The sequence below is a fragment of the Acomys minous genome (genome assembly GCF_964271855.1).
Source record: "Acomys minous genome assembly, chromosome: 11".
NCBI classification, from domain to species: Eukaryota; Metazoa; Chordata; class Mammalia; order Rodentia; family Muridae; genus Acomys; species Acomys minous.
Window position 1 is genome coordinate 111365580 of NC_140492.1, and position 24009 is coordinate 111389588.

At 45.1% G+C, this 24009-nt stretch overlaps 1 protein-coding gene across 3 annotated transcripts in view; it reads left to right on the top strand.

The window, feature by feature from the left end:
• Positions 1-14471, top strand: part of LOC311608128 (chondroitin sulfate proteoglycan 4-like) — a 97602-nt gene extending 83131 nt beyond the window's left edge. Inside the window, exons 14-15 of one of the 3 annotated variants that reach the window (XR_014782846.1) lie at positions 7267-7555; positions 8208-8224. The gene's annotated coding sequence lies outside the window, so the exon portion shown is untranslated. Of the gene's footprint in view, positions 1-7266; positions 7556-8207; positions 8225-10753; positions 12255-13671 lie in introns of those variants that run through there. The other 2 variants (XR_014782844.1, XR_014782845.1) reach the window with 2 other exon arrangements.
• The last annotated feature ends 9538 nt before the right edge of the window (positions 14472-24009 follow it).

The following is a 24009-nucleotide window of genomic DNA, read 5'->3' on the forward strand; positions in this document are numbered from 1 at the left end:
CCAGTCTTTTCCTCGGAACAGGGAGACTTGGTTTCATGTCTCTCCACTCTCTGCTTCTCTGCTACAGAGACATTTGTGTAGATTTCAAATCCAAACCTGAGATCAACTGAAGTAAATGCTCTCAGTTTTTAAAAAGAAATATCTCAGGTGCTTCGTGTGATGGTGGGTGTGAGATTGCCACCGTTTGGGGCTAGCTGTCTTGGTCCTTAGGTCCCCTGCACTGAGAGGTGTAGGGGAGACTCCTTTGTACCCTCCTTTGGAAAGCAGCTTTAAGTCTGGACTTCTGCTTGTTAAAACACTCTAATTATTCAACTGAGAGGTAAAAAAATACACATGTGCTTTGGGAAATGCATCCTACAAGCTGAGCTGCTATTGCGCCTTAGGTGAAAGAGCTGTTCTGTTTGCATTGCATGGTGAGGGAGAGCTGGGGTTGCAGACGGGGCTAGGGTTGTCAATTAGCCACCCTTTGCGTTCTTCTTTTTGAGAGTTCTCTAATCATGTCTTTATGAAAACCTGTAGTATTGCAGCCAAAGGGATAAAACTATCAGAAATACAGAAAATGTGTCTCTTTCACTCAGACTTTCCAGCCATGTCGGGTTAGTATTCAGGTGCTAAATTTGCCATATTACTTCTGGGTTCTGTCTAACAGATTGTGGAACAGCCATGTCCTGGGTGGTTACAAAAGAGAAAGAGTTAGCAGTGTTTACTCCATTTAGGCTTTTCTTCTTCTTCTTCTTCTTCTTCTTCTTCTTCTTCTTCTTCTTCTTCTTCTTCTTCTTCTTCTTCTTCTTCTTTCTTCTTCTTCTTCTTCTTCTTCTTCTTCTTCTTCCTTCTCCTCCTCCTCTTCCTCCTCCTCTTCCTCCTCCTCCTCTTCCTCCTCTTCCTATTCCTCCTCCTATTCCTCCTCTTTCCTTTTTTTGGTATTTTGAGACAAGGTTTCTCTGTGTAGCCTTGGCTATGCAGGAACTTGCTCTGTAGACCAGGCTATCCTGGAACTCACAGAGATCCACCTGCCTCTGCCTCCTAAGAGTTGGGATTAAAGGCGTGCACCAGCACCACCTGGCCAATTTAGGCTTTTCTACTTTTAGGCACCTCCCTGGGCTCATTGAGGTTGTGGGACTCTCAACCTAACTAAAGAAATGAACTCAGAGTCCCTCTCAACCCGTCTTACCTTCTCAGCAGCCCTAAGAAGAACACTGTTTTCCCAAGCTGGTAAACTGAGGTCTGACAAGATGCCCAGTCCACCTTTGCCTGTGATACAGAGAAGCCAACGAGTGAAGAGAGAACCCGGGTTACCTGAGAGCTGGCTGCTGCCTAGTGAGCACATCCTCTGGGCCACGTGCTGTGGGAAGGTGTGTGGTCACCAGTGACCAGATCCTTGTCTGGCCCTGCACATAGCAGCCGCTGCTTGTCTTGGCTCTAGCGGTCGTGTTGTGTCCTCAGTCAGTGTAGGCTTGCCCTTTCAGTCTTGTCGTGAAGAAGTTGGAGCTCCACCTCTGTCCTCTCTTTGCCTTCGAGGCTCTCCCAGAAGTTATCTTCTTTTTCCTCCACTCTCTGCTTCTCCTGGCCACTTCCTCTACAGGACTCTGGAAAAGCCAACTTGTGTTGGGAGAGGAAACCGAGATGCCTACGCTGCTGCTTGGGTCCCTGTCCTGATGGTCACTCTGTCAAGATGGCCTCTAGCTACAATTTTCAAATGTAGTTTTACATGTGTTAAATGTCATGCAATTTCAAAAATAGAGGCTCATGATATATCTTCTTTCCTTCTTTCTTTTCCTTTTTTTCTTTTTCCTTTTGGTCAGTATTTTTTTCATGAGAGTGCATGCTCCCCACATATTTCACATGGCCTGCATTTTTATAAATCCAATAACAAATGTATTTTTGGCTAATACCAACACATATTTTTGGAGTCAGAGGGCTGGATATTTGTCTCCTTGGAGAACATAATCTGAAGCAGATGGACTGCATGTGACACACTTCCATCCCGCAGCCAGTTTCGGATGTCCTGCTGGAAAGCTGCATCCTTTTAAGAAACATGTTAACGCTTTAATGGAAACTGATGTGACACTGAGTGCATCTCATTCTAGAGGGATAAATCACCCTACTAACAAAGAGCTTGTCACGTGGCTATCCAGATTGCTTCAGGTCCGTTGTGGTTTGACCTTTGCTTTGCTTGGGAGGGTAGCTTTTGATGCAGAATTGTTCAGTGAGCAAATGAAGGAGAGGGTGGAGAGTGGTCCAAGCAGAGAGCAAAATCCAAAGCCCCCAAAGGACGTCTCGGATCAGATTAGAACACCCCCCCCTCCCAGTGAATTACTCTTATTTTCCCATTGTTCACAGTTTTATGATAGAGCAAGGCAGTGTCCTGAGGAAGCCTGCATCACACAAAAGAACTGGACCAGCCCCAGTCCACTCAAGGGGCTTTTTCTACTTACCAGTAATTAGATTCAGAAGTGGCCTCTGCCATCCCATAGTTCAGCCTGCCTTGTCCTATGTCTTTATACAGTTCCAATATTTGGCTCTAATCTTACTTGGGCCATTTTTGTTTTGTTTTTTATTTTTGATACAGGATCCCGCTATGTAGCCTAGGATGATTTTATAATCTTCCTGCCTCAGTCTCTTAAATGCCTGGACTATAGACCTGTGCCACCTTGCCTGATACTTTGGGTCATTATTGCTTGACTAGGTGTAAAAATTACTTTCTTGAGCAAGTGAAATACAATGAAATTGATATCCAGAGAAAGTAAATCTTTTGTCAAAAAATGAAAGTTCAGACTATAGTGAGAAGAGCTGCGTGTAGTGGTATATGCCTGTAATCCCAGCACTTAGGAGGCAGAGGCAGCAGGATCGCTGTGAGTTCGAGGCCAGCGTAGTCTAAAAAGCTAGTCTAGGACAACCAAAGCTACACAGAGAACCCCTGTGTTGAAAAAATAAACAAAAACAGACTGTAGTGAGAAAATTTGTAAGAAGCTCAGAAGGCTGGGTTGCAGTGACCACAGAGTGCTGAGGATTACCTTACTGTCTGTCAGTCCAGACTTGGATTGACTTGCCCTTGGCTACCACATAAGGTAAAACCTAATGTGTGTGTGTGTGTGTGTGTGTCACACACACACTTGGGGATTTTCAACTCTACCACACCTCAGCTGTATCACCATGGACAGGCCAAATGACTTATTAATGCCATCTATAAACTGCCAGTAACGATAATAATTTTCTTATTGTGACAATGGTATTCCATTGTGAGGACTGAAAAAAAAAAAGAAGCCATGGTTAACAAAGACAAAATTTAGTTGGCACTCACCATTGTGTCAAAGTCTATAGAAAGTGATTGTCTAACAACTAGTTAATAAATAGTAACACTCCTTCCTGGATTCTGACCTCATCTCCGGTAGCTGCAGGGTGACAACACCCCTTCCTGACTTCACCCATCCACCTGGTCTATGTCACAGGCCATTAGTTTTGTGGGTCAACTTGAGTGACGGTTCTGTGCTCAACATATTTCTTCCCCTACTCTTGACCCTGACCTAGTGTCTTTAATATCAAACAACATTCGCCTTTCTCAGGTTGTCCTTGTCCTCATACAAAGGGGACAGGGAAGAAAGCACAGAGATCGTCTTGACGAACCTACCTGTTCTCTCTCACTGGGGCTGCAAAGCAGGCCTGGAGGTTAGGGCACATCATAAAGCTGCATAAGGCTACTCAGAAGCGGAGAGGAGACCCCTCCCCCTCCCCCTTTTTTGGAAGGAATTTAATATGGATGATGAAGAACAGCATCAAAAAAGCTGGAAGCTGCTACCTGCCCTGTGTGGTCCCTTTAATCTCATAGGCCAGGCTCATTCTGTGACTGAGACGCTGCCTGTAATCTCCGCAGGAGGGGTCATGCTGCAGAGGATTCAGTGACTCACAGGTCACCTGCCTTGGCAGTGAACAGAGGCAGTTCTGGTAGATGGCTGGAGTAAAGGTTTTGCCCAATGAGGACCTCTGCCTGGGACCTTTAGCAGTAAGGGTGGCTCAGTGGCCTGCAAAAAGCAATGCTCCAGTGCTTGCCTTTTCCTGGTGCTCCGCTGCAAAGGGGACTCAGTGTTCAAACCTGCCTCAGTCTAAGCCTCTTGTTACACCAGAGGACATCATCCAAAGTGAGGTGATCTGAGGTGGCCCCGGGGCACAGTACAGCCTGTGGCATCACCCGGAAAGGGCAGGATGGAAGGAACTAATGAGAGGCAGAATAATTGTGTAAGGAAGGAAGTGAAGCTTCTGTGAAAGGGTATTCTTTGATCTTAATTTTATTATTATTATCCTATTAACCCAACTGTGAATGTATGTACTATACAGTGGATTGTGTATGCATGTATATGTATGTTTACATATGTGTATATGCATTCCTTCTCCCTATTTCTATGAAGTATAGTAATACCTTTTATTAAGCTAACAGCACAAGACCCATAGATTCTTTGACACACTCTCTATTTCAATCAGTTTGGGTCAAACTGTTTTGAGTTGTTGAAAGGCTCTGTGGACTCCATGCGTAATGCCATACTATACTTCATTAGGTAAGCTGCCTTATTGTGGCTTTCCCTAAAACACTCGTAAGGACTTTCACTTACCCTATAGAATCACTGGAAATACGTATTGAACCCCTCAAAAAAAAAAAAAGAAAGAAAGAAAGAAAGAAAAAAAGAGCAGCTGTGAAGGTCTCTCCTTCCCTCAGCTCCTCAGGCAGTGCTATGATGTTGAAGGTCCCTTCAGAGGCCCACGTGTCTTCAGCCCGTGGTGCTACTGAGTGGAGCCTTGACTAGGTGGGGCCTAATAGAAGGAAGTCAGCTCACTGAGTGTGTGTCCTCGGAGGAGATACTTTTATGATTAATATAAGAGAATGATAACAGATAATAAGATAATAAGGTACCAGATGTCAGATATTACGTCGTAGAGGAGTTTATTAAGTCGGCATGGAGTGAGAAGGAAAGGGGGGAGGGGTACCCCAGAGAGAGAGAGAGAGAGAGAGAGAGAGAGAGAGAGAGAGACTGACAGAGACAGAGGAAGAGTGAGAAGAAGAGAGAGGGAGGTAGAGAGAGAGATTGAGTAAGGGGGAGTAGAGAGAGGCCAGGTGGAGGGTTTGTCCTTTTACATAGCCCTGGGCAGGGCCACGCCCCCTGCATCCCCTCACCGCCCCCCCCCCATGATAGGTAAGCAATGACATCACAGGTAGGTAGACTGAAGCAGAGTGCCTAACAGATATAAAAACCTCAGTCTATTTCTGTCACTTCTCGGCTTCCTAGCTGTCACACAAAGAGCGGCTCCTCCGTTGCTTGCTCTATTATAGCCCTGAACAACAGTGTGTAAAGATGACACATCGGCCCTTGTAACCGCAGGCCAAAAGTAATGCCTCCTCCTTTTAAGTTGATTGTCTCGGGTCCTTTTTTTTTTCCCCCACAGCTAACACAGGTAGGCCATATTTTGTTTTCTTTTTTGCCATACATTTTACAAAATGGTAAGAGACAAATTGCATTCGAGGAAGAGAGGCCGAGGACAAAGAAGGATAGAGAGACAGGCCATTCATTCTCAGCTGCCTGCCTCTTACAGTGTAGAGTTTAATAAATTTAAAATCTATTTCCAGCTCCAGGGGCAGGTCCTTAAACTATGCTGTCCATGGGTTAGCAGCTAACATAGGGCTAAACGCAGCAGCTACTACCCAAACGCGTCGCTCTAACTTTCATGTGACTGCTTCCAGTGTATTATTCTGTGCTTTATGCTTCTCTTCTTGAGAGTCTGGGGAGCGACTGGCTATGTTTTCCAGAGTGACCAACTACGTTACTGTTCAAATCTCGAACGTCCCCACAGGCCGATGCTTGAGTGTTTAGCACCCTCCCCCTTCCCAGCTTATAAAGCCATTCGGAGGTGGAGCCAGGCTGGCTCACCTGGGTCAGTAGAGGTAGATCTTTGAGGCTGTAGCCTAGGCCTTGTCCCGGTCTCTAGCTCTCTCTGCCTTCTGATCAGCTACCGTGCAAACAAGCGGCTACTCCATGCTCCGGCCACCAAAGACGAGAAGAGCCTCTCCACCTTGCCTTCTCCACTGTGACAGACTGTTCCGTGAAACTGAGAGGAAAAGAATTAGTCTTTCCCCCCTGAAATTGTTTCAGCCGGGTTTGGGACACAGTGATGCACAAGTGACTAACATAGACCACAGTGACGTCGCCAGTGTCACAAGGTCTTCTACAGCATGCCCTTCCTCCTCCCTTGTGAGGAAATGGTGACTAACTCTCCTCCCTCTGAACCTAGGTAAGGTAGTGGCGGATTTGGGCAGCAGACTACGGCACTGGGGGACTCCTCATAGAAATCTAAAAGTGGGTGCCCATTGTGCCTTGTCGCAGGAGCAAGTGCATGCTTGAAGGCCTGAGCTGCCACAGCTGAGAAGTTAGGGATGTCTGTCTCTTCAAAACCATCACTCATGCGAAGTGAAGTCATTCCAAGGTGACTGCTTTTTAAGGGGGGGGGAGGGCACCCACACTCTTATCGTAACCCGGCACCCACACTCTGTAAATCGTTGGTTCCTTAGCAGACACTTAGGTGAAACTGAACTTTGCTTCATCATTGGGACTACAGAAGATGGTAGACACTGCTTGGTCTCCTCTCAAGCCAGGAAGGAAACCCTCAGAACATTTCTATACAGATACCTTTTTCCTATTGCAGTAGTTGCTCCTTACTAAAAGCTGTCTTTGACACCTGAATCAAACAGTGGCTGGCTTTGTTCATTTCTGGCTGTGGTCCAGCCTTTAACTAGGTGAGAAACTGCCAACCCCACTCACTGACTAATTTTAGCTCTGTGTATTTACTTGGTGTGAAAGTTGGGTCCTTTCAACTGGAAGGCCCAGCATTCTTAGGCCATTCACAAAGCCCCCATGGACCTCCTGGGCCTTGACACAGCTTGCTGCACTTCTGTGTGGGAATACAAACTGCTGACTCACGGCAAACAGGGAGCGTTTACAAACAGGAAGCTGAGCATGTGGCCACAGACATTCAGCCACAGATAGTAATTGCTGAATGTGGAGGAAAAAATAAAAATAAAAGTTTGAATTAAAAAAATAATCTGCCCCTAAATAAGAGCTCTGTAGCTCACGGAAACACAAATCCTCCTATTGGTCATTTATTAGGTATTTACATAAGGGGAATTTTAAATTGGCCAAACTGGGTTGGTGAGTTGGACAGACTGTGCGTGTTTACTATGTCCCACTGACTGGGTTTTGCTTTTACCTTTTCTTTCCTCCTCAGGCAGCAGAAAGGCTCTTTGGTGAGACTTTCATAGCCTTCACAGAGGAGGCCTGTTTTTCCTTTAAGCTGTGATACCTTGCCTGCCCAGGCTGGAGCTGCCAGGGAGCCGCCAGACCTTGGCAGGCAGCCATCCCAACCCCTATGCGTCCATCAGAGGGAGGCTAGCTTGAATCAGGCGTGTGAGAGCACAGCAGAACAAATTTCCCTGGTGTTCTTCTGCTGGGCCGTGGTGGCTTTCTAGCAAACTGACTCAAGAATGGTTGAGTTTCACAGCCAAGGAAACACCCAGGTGAGTGTCTTGCAAAAGGTTATGTTTGAGGACTTGGCACCGTGGCTGTAATTGTCATCTGGAATCTTTGCTCTGCTCTTCCACGCCATCATCCAATGGGCAAAGCCAGCTTTGTGCCTGGGACTTTAGGTTCTTAATGAGCGGTGGCCAGCGTTCTGTATGCACAGTTCTGTTTACCTTAGGGTAAGTATTGGCAGCCCCCACTGAGTAAATCAATACTGGGTCTTTATCAAACAAACAAGAGCAGAGCTGGGACTGCAGCCCGCCCATGCCTCACTGCACAGCACAGATGTGCCGGATTCATTGCTGATTTTAGGGTAAGGTGTGTCTCTTAACAGTGACACTTTTGACAGTGCTACTTCATAGTCAAGTGCCATCCACAAGGTAGAAGACATTAGCTGACTGTCCTCAGGTTCTTTAAGAGCCAGAGAGTGTTTATTCTGTTATTACAAAGGACCGGGGTAATGGAAATGACCAGTGGTGTCCTGTTGCATTAATGTAAACAATAAAGACTGAATAAGCAGTCTTTATTGTATATTAGATACTATGAAAGTGCTGATATTCTGTATAGATCCAAAGTAACCCTTTTGTATAGTTATTTGGTGTATGTGTGTCTGTCTGTCTGTCTGTCTGTCTGTTTCTGTGTGTACAGATGCATGTGCACATGTAAGGCGATATCACCACTCAGGCCCAGATCCAGGGCTCTGAGTCAGCTCACCCCATCTATGAACTGCTGGAGTGTGTGAAGGGGCCGGTCCTGTAGATCCAAAGCTGCAAGGTCTCCATGACACAGGGCAGGAGCAACACCAGGCTATCCTAGAAAAGTCTGGGTGAGGATGCAGTGTTGATGGTAGGGCAGAATCCAGGAGCCTTGAGCCGCACCACTGACCACTGCAATGAACATTTGTGAGTAAACTCTCTGTTTCCAGCTTCTAGTAGTGCGAGAAAGATCCTCAATGACAGGTGCAGCTTTGAGGCTTAGGGAGAAAACCACTGAAGGCAGAGAACTATCCAAAGCCCAGACAGGGTTGGTCTGGATTGCTTATGGGCGGAGCGTCCCCAAAAGCTGTTGCATCAATATGTCCAGTTTTGCAGAGTCACCACAAGCTTAACCCAGACCAACACAGAAATGGCTATTCCCTGTAAATGAGGCCCAGGGCGAAGCTGTCAGAGACAGGATAGTGCTCAACTGGGCTAACCAACATACAGCAAACTAAAGTCAGTCACCCGTCTACTTTGGTACAGCCTTAGAACTAAGGATTGCCCATCATTTCTAAACAGTTGAAAAGAGAGCAGTGAAAACTGGCTGAGTTGTAGAGTGCTTGCCTAGCACGCTCAAGGCCCTGGGTTCACTCCCTCTTACAGCAAAGAGTGAAATAAAGCAGTGAAGCAAAAGTGGTATAATTTGGGGGGGACATAGGAAGGTCATTAGAAATTCACATTTCAGGGTTCGGATGTGGCTAAGTTGGTAGAGAGCTCACCACGCATGTACAAAGCCCTGGGTTCACCCCTCAGCATAGCGTAAATGGAAGGTGGTGGTGCATGTGTGGTGCATGCATGGTGCATGTGTGGTGCATGCATGGGGCATATGTGCTGCATTCATGAAGCAGAGGCCAAAGCATTAGAAGTTAAGGTATTAGAAGCAGCTTGGCAACCAAGCAAGTTGGAGGCCAACCTGAGACACATGACACATGGGGACTCTGTCTCAAAAAAAATTCCTATTTCCTATCTATAAAACCCCAGTGGGATGTGAGCTGAAACATACCAGAACTCACTGATTGCGTATTCTCTGTGACGGTCATCACACTAAAAGGCAGAATCGACTAGTTGTAGCAAAGACCAGTCAGTCCACAAAACATAGTCCTTTCATCAAAAAAGGTTGCTGGCTCCTGTTCCTTAGTGTTATGGAAGCAGGCTTCTTTTATTTTTCTGCTCTACCATCTTCAGCATGAGTTTTTCAGTTCAGGCCAAATGGCTCTGTGCCCTCTTGTCGGCATGCCTTTAATCCCAGCACTCCAAAGGCAGAGGCAGGTGAATCGCTGTGAGCTCGAGGCCAGCCTGGTCTGAAAAGTGAGTCTAGGGCAGCCAAGGCTACACAGAGAAACCTTGTCCCCCCCCCCCAAAAAAAAAGAACAAAAACAACAGCAACAAAAATTTACAGTGGCTCATGGCTAAAGATTTGCCAAGAGACTGTTTATGGCATTTGGAATGTTCCATAAGTGTGAGCCTTAGTTTGTTTGGAAAGCCTATGCTCATCAGAGAGTAGAAAGGCGGGGGGGAAGCAAAATCTTTTTGTGATGAGTGTGGTCCCCAGACTCTTGCACCAAGATTACAAAAAAGAAAAAAAAAAAAAAGAAAGAAAGAAAAAACTGAGGCCAGGTAATTGTAGTAGGTGAGAGTCTCTGTTTGGAAGCGTGAAACTGTGAAGATGACGCCTACACTGCAGTCAACCTTCAGATGTAGCCTGGACCCATTTTATCACAGCTTACAGTGGCCTCTGTGTGCCTAAAGGGCTGAGCAGGGCATTACTGTCACAGCACAGAGTGCAGCTGGCTCAAGAGAAAGCCTGTGTTGCTTTAGGGGGGGAGGGCACAGGGGTGGGGGAAGGGTAACCAAGCCGGAGCAGCAGCAGCTACCACCACTACAAGCACTGGATACTCAAGGTTTGGTGTTTGGTCTTCAGGGTTTCAGGGTTTCAGCATTTGTTCACTTTAATATTTTCTTTCTATGCCTTCATCCTTCCGTTTTTGAATGGAGGCGCTTGCTTTGTGCCGTGTGCACTGTAAGTATGTAGTTTACAGTCATCTTAGAAACGAGCCGCAGCAAAAACAAAGCAGCTGGGGAGTGCCAGGAAGACCACAGGACTGATGCTGAGAGGATGATGGACAGCATGGGGAAGCTGTCGCTCCATCGCTGTCATTGATCACTCCAGGCAGACTCACTCCCTTCTCCAGCTCTATTCCGATCTAGAGGAAACCCTTGAATGCAGCGAAGCTGTTCAGGGCTCTGGGTCTCTGAGGCCGCCAAAGTCATACTGAGGAGAAACTTGAAACTTATCAGTGCCGTTTCCCCCCAATATTGCACATTAATAAGCTGATGGGTTATAAATGTTCTTTATGGTCTGTGTTTCGGGTTTATTTTCAATTTGTGGGAAACACATAGGTAAGGAAACAGCAAGTGTTTCTGTTTACCTTCCAGGAGCTCTGACAACGGTGTCATCCTCAGGAGGGTAAGGGATATTTACCCAGTCCAAATATTCTTCTACAAACTCAGCCCTGACTCTCGAGATGTGGTCATCATACTTGGAGAGACTTGAGAAATCACACACAGTTGAATCCATGCTCCAGAGCACACCTAGGAATTGCCTCTAACTTTGGTTCTGAGCTATGAGACTGCGATTCCCTTTGGGAGACGCAGGTGACTCCCATCATAGAATTTCCTGAAGTGAACTGAATTCCTTCTGGCATTTTCAGGAGGTGGTACCACCAACAGTCAGCTGCCAACAGGGGTGCTTGGATGCCAGCAGCCTAGGACATTTGACCTGTCCTGTACCCCAGAGTGCCAGCATGTCTGTCTTGTTTGTTTGTTTGTTTGTTTGTTTGTTAATTTGAGAGTAGGTCTCACTGTGAGCTGGAACTTGCTAAGTAGCTGGGGCTGGGCTTGAATTTGAGCTCCCCTTGCCTCTGCCTTGTAAATTGTGGGGATTACAGGTATGTGCCAAATATTTTTGGCTCCAGATATTTTTCGTATTTTCAAATTCTATGATTGGGATACAATGTATTGCCTAGCTCTAAGTGATTACAACAGGAGAGAGAGAGAGAGAGAGAGAGAGAGAGAGAGAGAGAGAGAGAGAGAGAGATTAGATAAAGAAGTCTGTACTCATTAGCTTCCTATCAGATCATCTTCTATCATTTTCCTCAAAACTCAGGAGTTGTTAATTTTATTAATGTTCTTGTCTCATAAAAAAAAATTTATTTCCCAAAAGCCTAACTCTCTGAGTAGTGAATCAAAACTGATCATATATATAGAAATATATTTGTGCAGCAAATACATAGAAATATATTTGTGCAGCAAAATTAGTTGTTCGTGTTTTAATGTCTTTAAATGCACCCCCAAAACATCGAGTAACACGTAACTAATGAAGTGATATCATGTTAAAGCATATGGGTAATTTTATAGGAAAACGGGGCTCATACCACAACAGTGGAGCTATTAACTAGTGAGACAGCTTTGGAGAACCTTTTCATGCCTCATAACAGGTGGACATACTCTCAATTCCATGCTGTCTCAAAACATACCAAGAACAGCCAGTTTTTGGGGGGACATTTACGATACAATTCCCAATTGTTACACAAATACATAAAGCAATAGTCTATGTCATTTATTGAGACGATGATATGATATAATAAAAGTTCAAATGTACAGTCATGAAAAGAAGCTTGCTGGCCTTGGGGAGTGAATACCTCTGGGATAGGGACGTTGTATCTATACTAGTACTTTCTGACTGTGAATAAAAGAAAATAAGGCAAATGCTGGCATCTGAGTATATGGCAGGCTGGTACATGAATATCTGCTAGTAGTTTTAGTTCTTGGCTGTCTGTTCTAAATGCCCTCATTAAACACTTGGAACATTAAGAAGTGTCATTGAATGTGAAAGCACTACAAAAAGGTTTTCTTTATTGCTTTACATTTATTCATGATATGTAAATACAACACACATAATTACACAAAGTTTATTTTAAAAACGTGTCACAACGGCACTGTACTGTATGTGTTTCTGACTGTAACATTCTATTGAAGTTGTTTTCCATACACAGCTCGAGATATCTCATTTCAGTGGCGACTGTTTAAGATACAGTTGCAGTTACTGAATAGGCCGCTGGGGGCAGTATAGATGGGAGACTTAAATAGCAGACTAAAGAACTCCAGCCTAGTGGGAGACAGAACAGAAACAGGCCTATAGGCCGCCAAGGAGGGCCCCTCATCTTCCTACTTCCTTAACAAGGCTGGAACAGGCCCAACTGTGCTTTCAGCATGCCCAGGTTTGTCTCAAGCTTTGAAAGGGGTTTTCTTTATTGTGTGACTTCAGATCAGGTTAAAAGGCGATGGGGGATTGGTCTAGCCGGTGCGCTACGGAAAAGGAGACTCCTTCTTGCCCAAACTGGTGTGTTGAAATAATCTCTGTCATTTTATAAGTATGCTCTACCCTGACATCTGAAGCTAGCAGGGCGCCTACTAGCCTAACCATATCATCCCAGCCACTTTTTAAAAATGTCTTATGAGGGGGTAAGATTCTCCCAGCGGTACATATTTCCTTATAATAGGGATGAGACACGGGGCCCACTTAACCCAAGGAGCAGCCTGCCATTCCCACCCAGCCCACAGAGTTAGCGAAACAAGCTATGGGCTTTGAAGTCAGATCGCCACTGCCCCTGCTTGCTCACTCCGTTCCTGGACATCACCCCACCCAGCCCCGAATGAGGCCTCCTCCTCCTCCTCCTCCTCCTCCTCCTCCTCCTCCTCCTCCTCCTCTTCTTCCTCCTCCCCCAGACAGTTATTTGTGGCATCTGTCCAGCGTCAGGGACCTTGTATCTGGTCACACGCATAAATGCAGGGTGGAATCCCGCTCTCTGCGTCAGGGAGATGAAGAAATGACTAGGGTATTCGAGGGTTCCCATATATCCTTTTAAAAATACTATTTACTTATTGAGAGAGAGAGAATGTGTTTTGTGTATGCGGTGAGTGTGTGCCCATACATGTGTATGTGGAGGACAAAGCAGGGTATAGGATATGGGGCGTCCTCCTCGCTCACTCCCCACTGACTGCCTTGAGACAGTGTCCCTTGTGGAACTGGAGGCTCGCCGGTTTGAGTAGACTGGCTGGCCAGCACCCTCTCAGGATGCACCCGTCTCTACCACCACGCTTGCCCCAGTGCTAGACAGGTGAAGCTGTACCCAGATTTTTGTTTGTTTGTTTTCACTTGGTTGCTGAGGATGTGAACGCGGATCTTCCTGCCTTTGGAGTTGACACGCTGCCATCCTCCAGACCTCTCACCTCCTCCTTAGGGCAACTACTACAACCCATCTGTGTCTTCATATACCTTCCTTCCCATCCAGTTTACTCCCTGGCCAGCAGGTGTGACGAGGAAAGATGAGCAAGCAAAATGTACATGTACCTGAAAACGCGATGGCTTTGAAGTCTCTCCCGGTCGTGAGTAAAGCAACAGAAGCCTGACAGCAGAGAGTTTGAGAAGTGAGAAGACTTTCCTGAAGACCATTCTCCACGAATGTGCAGACACTGCCTGTTACCTTCTGTGGCTGCGGTAAACACCATGACCTATAGCAGCACAGGCAGGAGAGTGTTTATTTAACCTTACACTTGCATGGCACAGTCCATCGCGGAAGGATGTCCGCCCGGGAACCTGGATATAGAACTAAAGCAGAGACCCAGAAGGGGGTGCTGCTTACCGGCTTGCTCTCTGTGGTTTGCTTAGCTTGCTGTCTTACGCAACCCAGGACTATCTGCCTAGGAATGGCGCTGCCCACAGTGGACTGCCTCTTACCCCAGTCGTTACCCCCACAGACTTGCCTACAGGCCCATCTTACGAAGGCAATCCCTAAACAGAGGTCCCACTGACCAAGTGAGTCCAGTTTGTGTCAGGTTGACAAAGGCTATATATGATGGTGGCCCAAACCGCCATGTGACAGAGACTTGGACAGCAGCAGCTCGAGTTCACAGTTGGCCCAACGTACAGTGAGCTGAGAATACTGTGACACCTCCACTTTTGATAGGTGTTTGGATACAGTGACACCACGGACTAATGTACCACAGGCTGCGCATTGCAGATCATCATCTCTGGTTTGTTGTTGTTTTGTTTTTTGTTTTTCGAGATGGTCAAATACAAAAAGCAATTGTTTGCAATGTTTATTCTTTGTGTGTGTGTGTGTGTGTGTGTGTGTGTGTGTGTATGTGTGTGTGCGTGCGTGTGTTTCTTGTGTTTGGAATCCTTGTGAAATGGCATTTCTTTGAGGTTCTTTTAATTCCTTTAGTTTTTATTTCTTTCGGCTATCACAGTGGCAGTTCAAGCCTGAACAAACTTCTGTGTATATTTAGCCCAATAGCACATCATAGGTAACTGTGTGGGAGCTGATCCTTTCTTTATTCAGCCCCAAGTGGAGGTTGAAATGAAACCCAGAGAACTGATTTTTCTCTTTAGTATTGCAATATTACATATGTACATTCACGACTCCAATGGGTTTTCTGATTTTTAACTCCAGAGTCTTCTTTCTGTGTCTTCTGAAACACAAGCACTGTTTTAAAGTCTCCCTAAGTTCACTTTTTACCCGTCACTTCTTCATAAGTAAGTGAACATGTCCTAGACCGCAGCACAGGGTGGGAGGGTCCAGGCAGGTTCCAACTGTCTCGCTGAGCTGAAGAGATGGAGCCTGGAGTCCAGGGAATTCACGGTGCCTGGCACCTACAAGGCAGAACACTGGAAGGACTCCAGCTACGCAGGGGTACTTAAAGCTACGGGGCCCAAGCATCTCCTTGACTATTCAGTAAATGTGCACATGCGAAGAAACCCCAAGGCCCAAGGAAAGAGTTACCCCGAAGAATGAAAAGGGCGGTCCTCACACTGAATACAAACAAATCTGAATGAAAAACCTCATAATTTGCACAAAATTAGATTTATAAAGGATGCTGCTCCAATAATGGGGCGAAAATTGACCTTAAGTTAAATGGCGCTCCTACTGAGCTTAATGATACTTAAAAGCAAGAGCTGGAGGCTCAAACTGCCCACAAGAAGCTTGGCCTTATTCAGAAAAAGTTCAAGCACATTTACAAGGATAAAAAAAAAAAAAATACCGAGTACTCAACATAGTAAAGTTATCAGTGTCCGGTGTTCAGTTTTTTGTTTTTTGTTTTTTAAAGACTAAATATGGAAAGAAACAGTAAAATGTAACCCATCCTAACAAGAAAAAAGGCTGACAAGAGATAGAATTACCGGGACAGAATGCTTAAACTGTCACTATGGTTTTATTTCATGGTTTCAGGAAGCCAAGAGAAAAAGCTAAGCAAGCTGGAAATACGAAAGAAGCGAACCGAGGGCCTAGAGGTGAAGACTATAACAATGTGGCTGAGACCAGTGGAGTGTTGTTCGCGTTAGCCGACTGCTGCACCTGGTGGCAGCCCCGCCCGCCCACTCTAAAGCACAGACAGGAGAGAGTGCCTAAACATGAGCACACAATAGTCGGACTGTGGGAAAAACTCAAGCCACCAAACAGCCGCGAAAGGAAAGCGGTCCGCCAAGGAGTGGCGGCAGGCATATGAAGGGCCATTTGAAGCAATATTGGTCAATATTTTCCCAAATTTGACGAAAACTAAACTCACACATTTAGAAACCTCAGCAAAGCTCAAACACACGCAACAGGAAGAAACTAAATCTGCATCTAGTACAAATCAAATTATGCAGGTCTACTGACGGAGTTAAAGTCATAGATGCTCCCAGAGAGAAAGACGCGCGGTGTAAACACAGAAACGAAGGAATGGCCACATTTCTCTTTGGAAGAAGTACAAGCTAAGACAGAGTAGACTAATATCTTAAAGTCTTGAAAGAAAGAGGAAAAGGAACGCACTTTCAACATACACTGAAAGCAAAACTCTGATTGTTTGATTCCTCAAGACAGTGTCTTCTTACGTGGCCCACCTGACATGAACTTCCTGCCTTAGCCTCTCCACTGCTGGGTTACAAGCATGTCCCTTCACATCCACGTATGTATTCTTTAACCTTGTTAAAAAAAAAAAAAACAACTTTAAAATGAAGCCAAAATAAGTAAAATTTCCCCACATACAAAAGCTGAAAATTTTCAATCTAAAATTTTTTCTATTAATAAGACATCTTTAAGAAATAACCCACTTGAGATAAGAGTAATAATTTGTCATGGGATTTTAGAGTTTTTTTTAATAATTAAAATCTATTATAGACTTTATGACATTTATAGGAGGAACTATGTGACAATCGTGGTACAAACGCTTGAATAGGAGAAATGGAAATATAATTTTGTAAAGTTCTTACATAAATATGAATATGATTCACTTGAGAAAATGTACAATAAACATATATAACAAGAGCTCTAAAGTAACCATAATTAACAAATAGAATGAAACAAATTTATTTTAAAATATAATCTAAAGGAAAGAAGAAAAAAGACACAACAAATCAATGAGACAAAAGAAAGGAAAAAAAAACCAGTAGATTTAAATTCAACCATGTCACCCATCACACTAATTATAAATGGAATAAACACACTAATTAAAGGTAGATTTTATAGATTCTATTTAAAAAAAAAAAAAGATCCAACTATAGCCTACCTTCAAAAGAGAAGCTCAGATACTTTAAATATCACAACACCAACAGTTTAAAAATAAAAAGATTTTATTTATTTATTTGACAACACAAATCAACAGAAAGCTGGAGATGAAAATAGCTAAGGGTGCCACTAGACAGGGTGTCAACAATCAAAAGATCAGTTGACCAATAGGATATACAAATCCTGCATGCTAATTCATCAGACAGTAGGGCTGGGAAGTTCGTGTGGCTAATCTAAAGTCAGAAGTCAGATGAAAACCCTAAGTGAACTGCTGTCTGCATTTTCACGCCACACGGGGAGCTTCAGAACCCCACTTTCACTTCCTAAGGTGCAATTCCTAGAAATTACCTGTAGTATCTTAAACATAACCTTATTATAACTCTTTAAGCTAAAAAAACAATTTATCTAATTTTTTTCATGTGCATGGGTGTTTTGCCTGCATGTACGCTTGTGTGACGGTGCCGGACCCCCTGGAACTGGAGTTGTGGGCAATTGTGAGCTGCCGTGTGGGTGCTGGGGACGGAATCTGCGTCTTCCGGAAGAGCAGCCAGTGCTTTCGACTGCTGAGCCATCTCTCCAGCCCCAGCTTGTGGGAGCAGCAGTTTTCTCTCTACTATCTGGGCTCTGGGGCTCACACTCAGGTGCGGCTGGGCTGTAACTGAGTCACCTCACCAACCCTAATTATAACTCTTACATTGTAATTGATTTCGTCGTTTAGCATTGATTATAGGTTTGTCCTATAGTACTTTCCTTAAAGGTAGAGACCCATGTCTTCTTTGTTTTGTATTATTTGAATGCAGAAGAATGTGGGCACATGACGCTAATCAATTCTGTAATATTAGTACTACAATAACAAGTATTCAGGCAAAGCTTTTCAACTTTAGCGCCTCTTTAGCGCATGCTAAAGAGAGACAGAGAGTTAGAACAAGCAATTGCTCAACTTTTACTTAATACCGGCCTGTTATTCACTAAATCCTCTGCACTTAGTCATAATTTGAAGATGATTTAGTTTCTAAATATTAAGGTATTTTTATGAAGCAGATGGCGATTCTTAAAAATACCTTCCATTCGTAAATTACAAATGGATTTCTAAGTACATTTCTGGAGACGGTAACTTAAGAGTTACAGAGCAAGGAGACACACACTGATATATAAAGATGAAAAATTTTTTTTTTAATTTTTAAATTTTTCTCACTGCCCCAAACTTGTGAATCTCAGGTTGTCCCAAATGATATATATTTTAAAATCTCTGAGCTATTATTGATTTTACCACCACCACCACCACCCCCAGTATCAAATAAATGATTTGAGAATTCTAATACCAATACCATTTCTAAAATTTTAACCCAACACATTAGACTTGAGCCTGGTAAACAATATGCAACTTCTTTCTTCTTAATAACCACACCTATGTTTTCTTCTCAAAGATAGACTCCATTATGAGAGATGACATCTCTGTGCTTCTACACCTGGTTCCTTATGTGGAGTTTAACCATTGAGGCTGTCGGTGGCCCAGGGTCTGGAAAACTATGTCCCTGAGCTTTGATTCTGCAATCTGCTTTGAAAGCAAGAGTAACACCAACATGCCTTATGAACGGCACTTTATGGCTGAGTGTCCTTTAGAGCTTCTTAGACTTGCAGGTAGCTGTTGCCTGTCTCCTTGAGTTTTATGGAGCCGATGAAGGAAGGATTTCCTTCCCAGGAAACACTGGCCAGGCTGAAGGCAAGGAAGCCGAATCATCTGTGTGTCCATCTGAACTGTGATGTCAGAAGCCTCTTTGAGTTGAAAGGTGCAGAGTTGCTTGAGAAGAAAGACTCTTTCTCTTTTTGTTCAGTAGACACCAGGCCTGTGGCTTTTAAAATAAAACACTTTCCAGAGAGAAGATTGTTTCTTCCTCTTTCTGGTAACCTGTTCCTAGTCCTGTGGCTGTGGCTGTGGCTGTGGGTGTGCTGTGTACAGTAACTTGGGCAGTTTGCTTCTTGTTTTCAGCAGAAACAAGGCTAACTGTGGGAACCAGAACAAGAGACAGGACACAGGCTCCCTTGAGAAAGCATTGCACCAGCTGTCCCACCCTCTGCAGAGTCTCTTCTTACTCCTAAGCCACTGCCTATTTGTCCCTTGGGACCACATGTGGATGGACCACTCATGACCCATGGCGCTAACCCCCTTCCCACCTCAAAATCTAAAACTAGTTTGGACTCCCATCTTATTAGATGGCTGTGCTCTGTTATTGTAACTGGTTCTTATCATAATACATAAGTCAGGGATTGGAAAGTGGACATCAGAGAGACTCATGTGGTTTAGCAGGTGGATTATGACTAAGCCAATTAACACTTCCTTTTCGGGTGCCTTGGCACACGCTTTTCTAGATTCAGTCTTCTTTGAGAATGTATGGATTCTGTAGCAAATGGGCCCTGTGACTCTGGGGCTTAGCCTCTCTAACGTATGACATAATGTGTGAACCTTCTGCTTCAGGCTCCAAAGAAGCATGCTAGTGGAATAATGGCAAGAGGTTTCAGACAGAGGACCTCATGCAAGCTTCAGGAATGTCACAGAAGCAGCTCTGGTCAAAGACAGCCCGAGCTTACCAATGGGGTTCTGCGGATGGTGTCATATTATTGACTCTGGAATTCATCTCAGTTCCGTGGAATGTAGACATAGCAACAAGTGATGTTTTAAGTAAAGTCACTGGTGTACCCTGATGACAGCCTGTCTAGGAGGAAAAGCAAGAACGTAGACATGGGACCTGCCTGCCCTGCTCAGTCAAAAACCAAATAAGCAAATAGACCCCCATATAAAAATATGGGAAGCAGGTTCAGGTGGCAGAAGAATCTTTCTTTCTATAAAGGTTTTCACAGTATGTAAACAAGGAAATACTTTCGTCTTCCTCTTCCTCTGCTTCCTCTTGGTATTCGGCTTCAAACATTGACATCTTAAATTTGTAACTATCATTACAAACACTACTGTAGGGAGAGAAATAGAAGGCAGGCGAATAGTTTCAGGTATCAAGGTATTTTCTACAATATCATTCCTGGCTCAGCAGGCCTGAAAAACAGGCCCTGTTTGCTCAGACAGCAATCTTGGGTACGCAAGGTTCAGCGGGCGTCTGCTCAGCACACGAGTGAGGCAGGCGACCCAGTTGGACTGTGTGGCAAATGCCTCTGGGCAACGCCCAGGACTGAGCAGCATTAGGCAAACAAACACGGCGCGATTCGACTTTCTCCACTTGTGTTGAAGCTCTGATCAGTGCGCAGCAGACAGTGTGGAGCAATAACACAGAGTAGGACTTCATAGGCGGGTGGTGACGAGGGGCCAACTCCTATGGGTGGGAGTGTGAAGTGTGTCCTAGCCTTTTGTCTGGGTTTGGGTTCTGGTTCACTGACATTCTAAAAAAAAAAGAGAGAGAGAGAGATTAAAAAGAAAAGTAGGAATAACAACAAGAGACCTAGAGTGGCAGAAATTAGAGTCGCATTTTACGTAGGAGGACTGGTGGCCTACGCTGTGAAATGAAACAGTCGGAGGACTGAACCCAAGCTGACTTTCCTACCTTGCTCCCCGCCTGTGGGTCTTAAGGAAGCACTTAACCTTGCTAAGCCTTGGCTTGTTCAGCTGCAAAAGGAAATGATGGTATTGAACTATCGTGAAGCTCTTAACTCCATTACAACTTCGATTTCAGAGTCAAGCTCTCTTGCTGTAGGAAGGCCAGAATGAGTGAGTTGGGCTGTGTGGCAAATGCCTCTGGGCAATGCGCAGGACTGAGCAGCATTACACAAATTAACACTTCTGTGTAGCTCCAGCTTCTCCTCGTGCTGTGAAATGTCCTGATTAGATTCTTTGACCAGAGTACTCACTTATTATGTCTTCATTTTTTAAATAATTTCACAATTTAATAACGTTTTTCTATCTTCCAACTCCTCTCCTTCCCTTACAACTTCATGTTCTTTCTCTCTCTTAAATAACACAAAAAGGACACATACATTCACAAACGAAGCTTCAGTTTCCTAGTCCAGCTACTCCTGAGCGGGTGACCTAGCCTTACATGGTTGCCATACTCAATGGCGCCACCTTGCAGAGAACTGACCTTCCCTCTTCCCGCAGTCACCAGTCGTTAGTAGCTTCCTGGTTAGGGGTGGGTCTTCCTACCCCTGTCTCCTTCTCCACGCTGGGATTTTGTTTGGCTTGCTCTTGTACAAGTCTTGTGTGTGCTGTAACAGTCTTTGTGAGAGAACACGTGTATCAATCTTGTCATGACAGGAAGATGTTGCTTCCTTGGAGTCATGCACCAACCACCTCAGGCTCTTTGCACTTCCTCTTCCACATAGAACTCAGAGGCTTGAGGGGAAGGGTGTGATAGAAACATCCTGTTTAGGGCTGAGTGCTCCAAGGTCACTTTACTGTCTTTACTTTGCCCTATTGTGAATCTCTGTGCAAGAAGACGCTTCTCTGACGAGGGTTGAGCAAGGCGCTAGGTATGAGTGCAGCATTTATGTCCCTCGGGGTCATCGTATCACTGTGATGATTTAGCAAAAGAAGCGAGAACCCACTTCTCGCCCAGCGCCCATAACCTATTTAATCTTAGGGGGTTTGGCCACTTTAGTAGTTGTAAGGCGCGGCCGCACCCAATAATGGCGGCAACCGTTACCACTCCCGTGCATGCGCAGATATAAGCCCTCTCAATGCACCCCTCCCGAACAGGGGCATGCAAATGAAGCACTCAGGTGCGGCCCTCTCCACTGCGGGTATGCTAATGAGGCATCCAACTACAGCCTATGAGACTTTGACACGCCACGTACGGACTGTATTTAAACGGCATGCTCTCGGGCATTCGGGGTCTTTCGCTTCAGCTTCAAGGGCGCTCCCAATAAAGCGCGATTGAGAAGGATCCTGGTGTCTGCGTCGTTCCTGCCGGCAGGAGGGCGCGACAAGTAGTGTCGGATCTGGGTTCCATATCATGGAGTGGACCTCAAATCCAATAAAAAAAGTCACTGGTTACTCCCACAATACAATACAGCGGGGGAAAGGGGGGAAAGATACACCAAACAGTAATCAGTAAACATGATTTTTTTTTTTAGGCAGTCTTTGAGTTCATGAGCTCCTGTATGATTTGAGAGACTGCTACTACCGGAATGATCTGGATTCATCTTTAGATCATGCTCCATCAACCTTGGGAAGGTGTAAGAGCCAGTGGGTTTCCATTTAAAAGGAAACAGTGTCCCCTGTAGTATTAAACAACAGAGCCGTCTGTCAGGATTGAAGCCGACAAGTATCTTACAGCAGATGACTCTCTACTTGTCCACTTTTAATATTTATAAGCCAATAATGGTCCAGGACGGTCAGCTCTCAAGGCAGTTGGAATAAGGTATAATTTGGGCAGAAGTTTCTTTTCTATTTGCTAGAGTATAACTGTCGAATCGGCTGATGAAGGTGCCTAGTTTGATGTGGAGGGAGGGATATGTAATATACATGTAGCTTGCAATCATAACTTTTAAGAAACTGATCTCTTTAAATTTTGACACTTCCGGTTTGTTGGCATCTGACTTTAAGAATAAGAGTTTTTTGAAAAACATTTGAAATTCACTTATGTGAAAGAATGGATTGGTTACATCAGACTAAGAACCCTATTTGGAGCTACTTCTCTATGCCCAGGGGTCAACTTAGTGCAAAGACAGACTCCCTGCCACGGGACGTGCGTGTTCCCTGGGCAGGAAGAGGCTCTGGTGGGAGGAAAAGTGGAACCCTTCTGATTGATGGATAGACAAAGGGAGGCAGTGCCAAGCCTCTGTGCGATGGGCCCCAGGCTAACAAAGGGCAGGCCAGCTTAGTCCAGAGCGGGTGGAGCCCAATAGAGCATGTAGAGAGCATAGCTGGATCTCCTGATTCCTCTTTGATGGCAAATCTCAGGAAGAACCAGATGTCACTCTAAGGGCCACTAGACTTAGAGTATTGTAACTGTGCCATCAGAGTTGGGGAAAACAGTCTGGATGGATGTAACAGGCCCTGCAAAGCCAACAGGCAAAACCATGGATCCTTACTAAGCTGAGAAAGAATCCAGCAGCAGGCAGTGCAGGTCCTATTCTCCAAGGGCACGGCCACACGGGATCAGGAGGCACCAGGTGGGATTGAGTCCCTGTTACCCTAGACTTCATCCTAAAGAAAGGCAAAGGAGCATAAGAAAGGACGCTCCTCCCCAAAGATCACACACAGAGTGAGTGTTGGGCCTTGAGGGATGATGGATGCTCTTCCATGCATCCCAGCTCCTGAGTGAGGGAAGTCCCACGCAAAGGGCAGGTCCGAGAGAGTACCATCTCTACACCTCCGGATTATTGTGTGAGTAAATGAAGTCCCATCATACATTGTTTCCTAAGCAATACCATCCATTCAGCGTCTGTTGGAGGAAGTTTCCCATGTCCAGTCCTTGCCTTTAATACCGGTATGGTTTAGTTGAGGAGCCATGGCAGGTGATTTCTTCCCCCCAGGCTTGTTGTCCATCCCTAGCTTTGACGATGTGAACACCTACACATCGTTGGTTCTTAGTTACACCAGTGTCATGCCCATTCCCAACTATATGGTATAATGGGCCTTTGAGCCCAGTAATAATTTTACAGCCTGTCAAATAAGTATTTGACTGGTTCTGTTCTCAAATCTAAGATATTAAGCACTGTGTGATCCCCCTTTCTCTCCCATTCACTTCTTTTCTTTTCCCTCCTGTCCCCTCTTCTTTCTCTCCTCTCTCCCTCCCGACCCTCTCCCCACTCTATCTTCTGTACCTGACACAGAAGGTCTAGCTCCGTAAATTGCTGTCCAAAGACTGCACGAGCAAACATGTCTCTCGCTGCATCAAGGGCTGCCCCCACAGCGCATGCTTCAAAGTTCTGAAAGCCTCGCCATGTGCATCGTCTTACTAACAAGCAAGCAGAAGAGGCTGAGAGAGGGGGAGAGAGAGATTCCATCCTCAGGATGCGGCTCCAGCTGCTTTAAATAGAATCTGCTGTCAGAGGACAATTGCTGAACCAGCTTTGGGGGGCCAAGGTCCAGTACAGGATGTGAGCAATGGGGCCTGGGGTGATGTTTCCTGTGAAGCA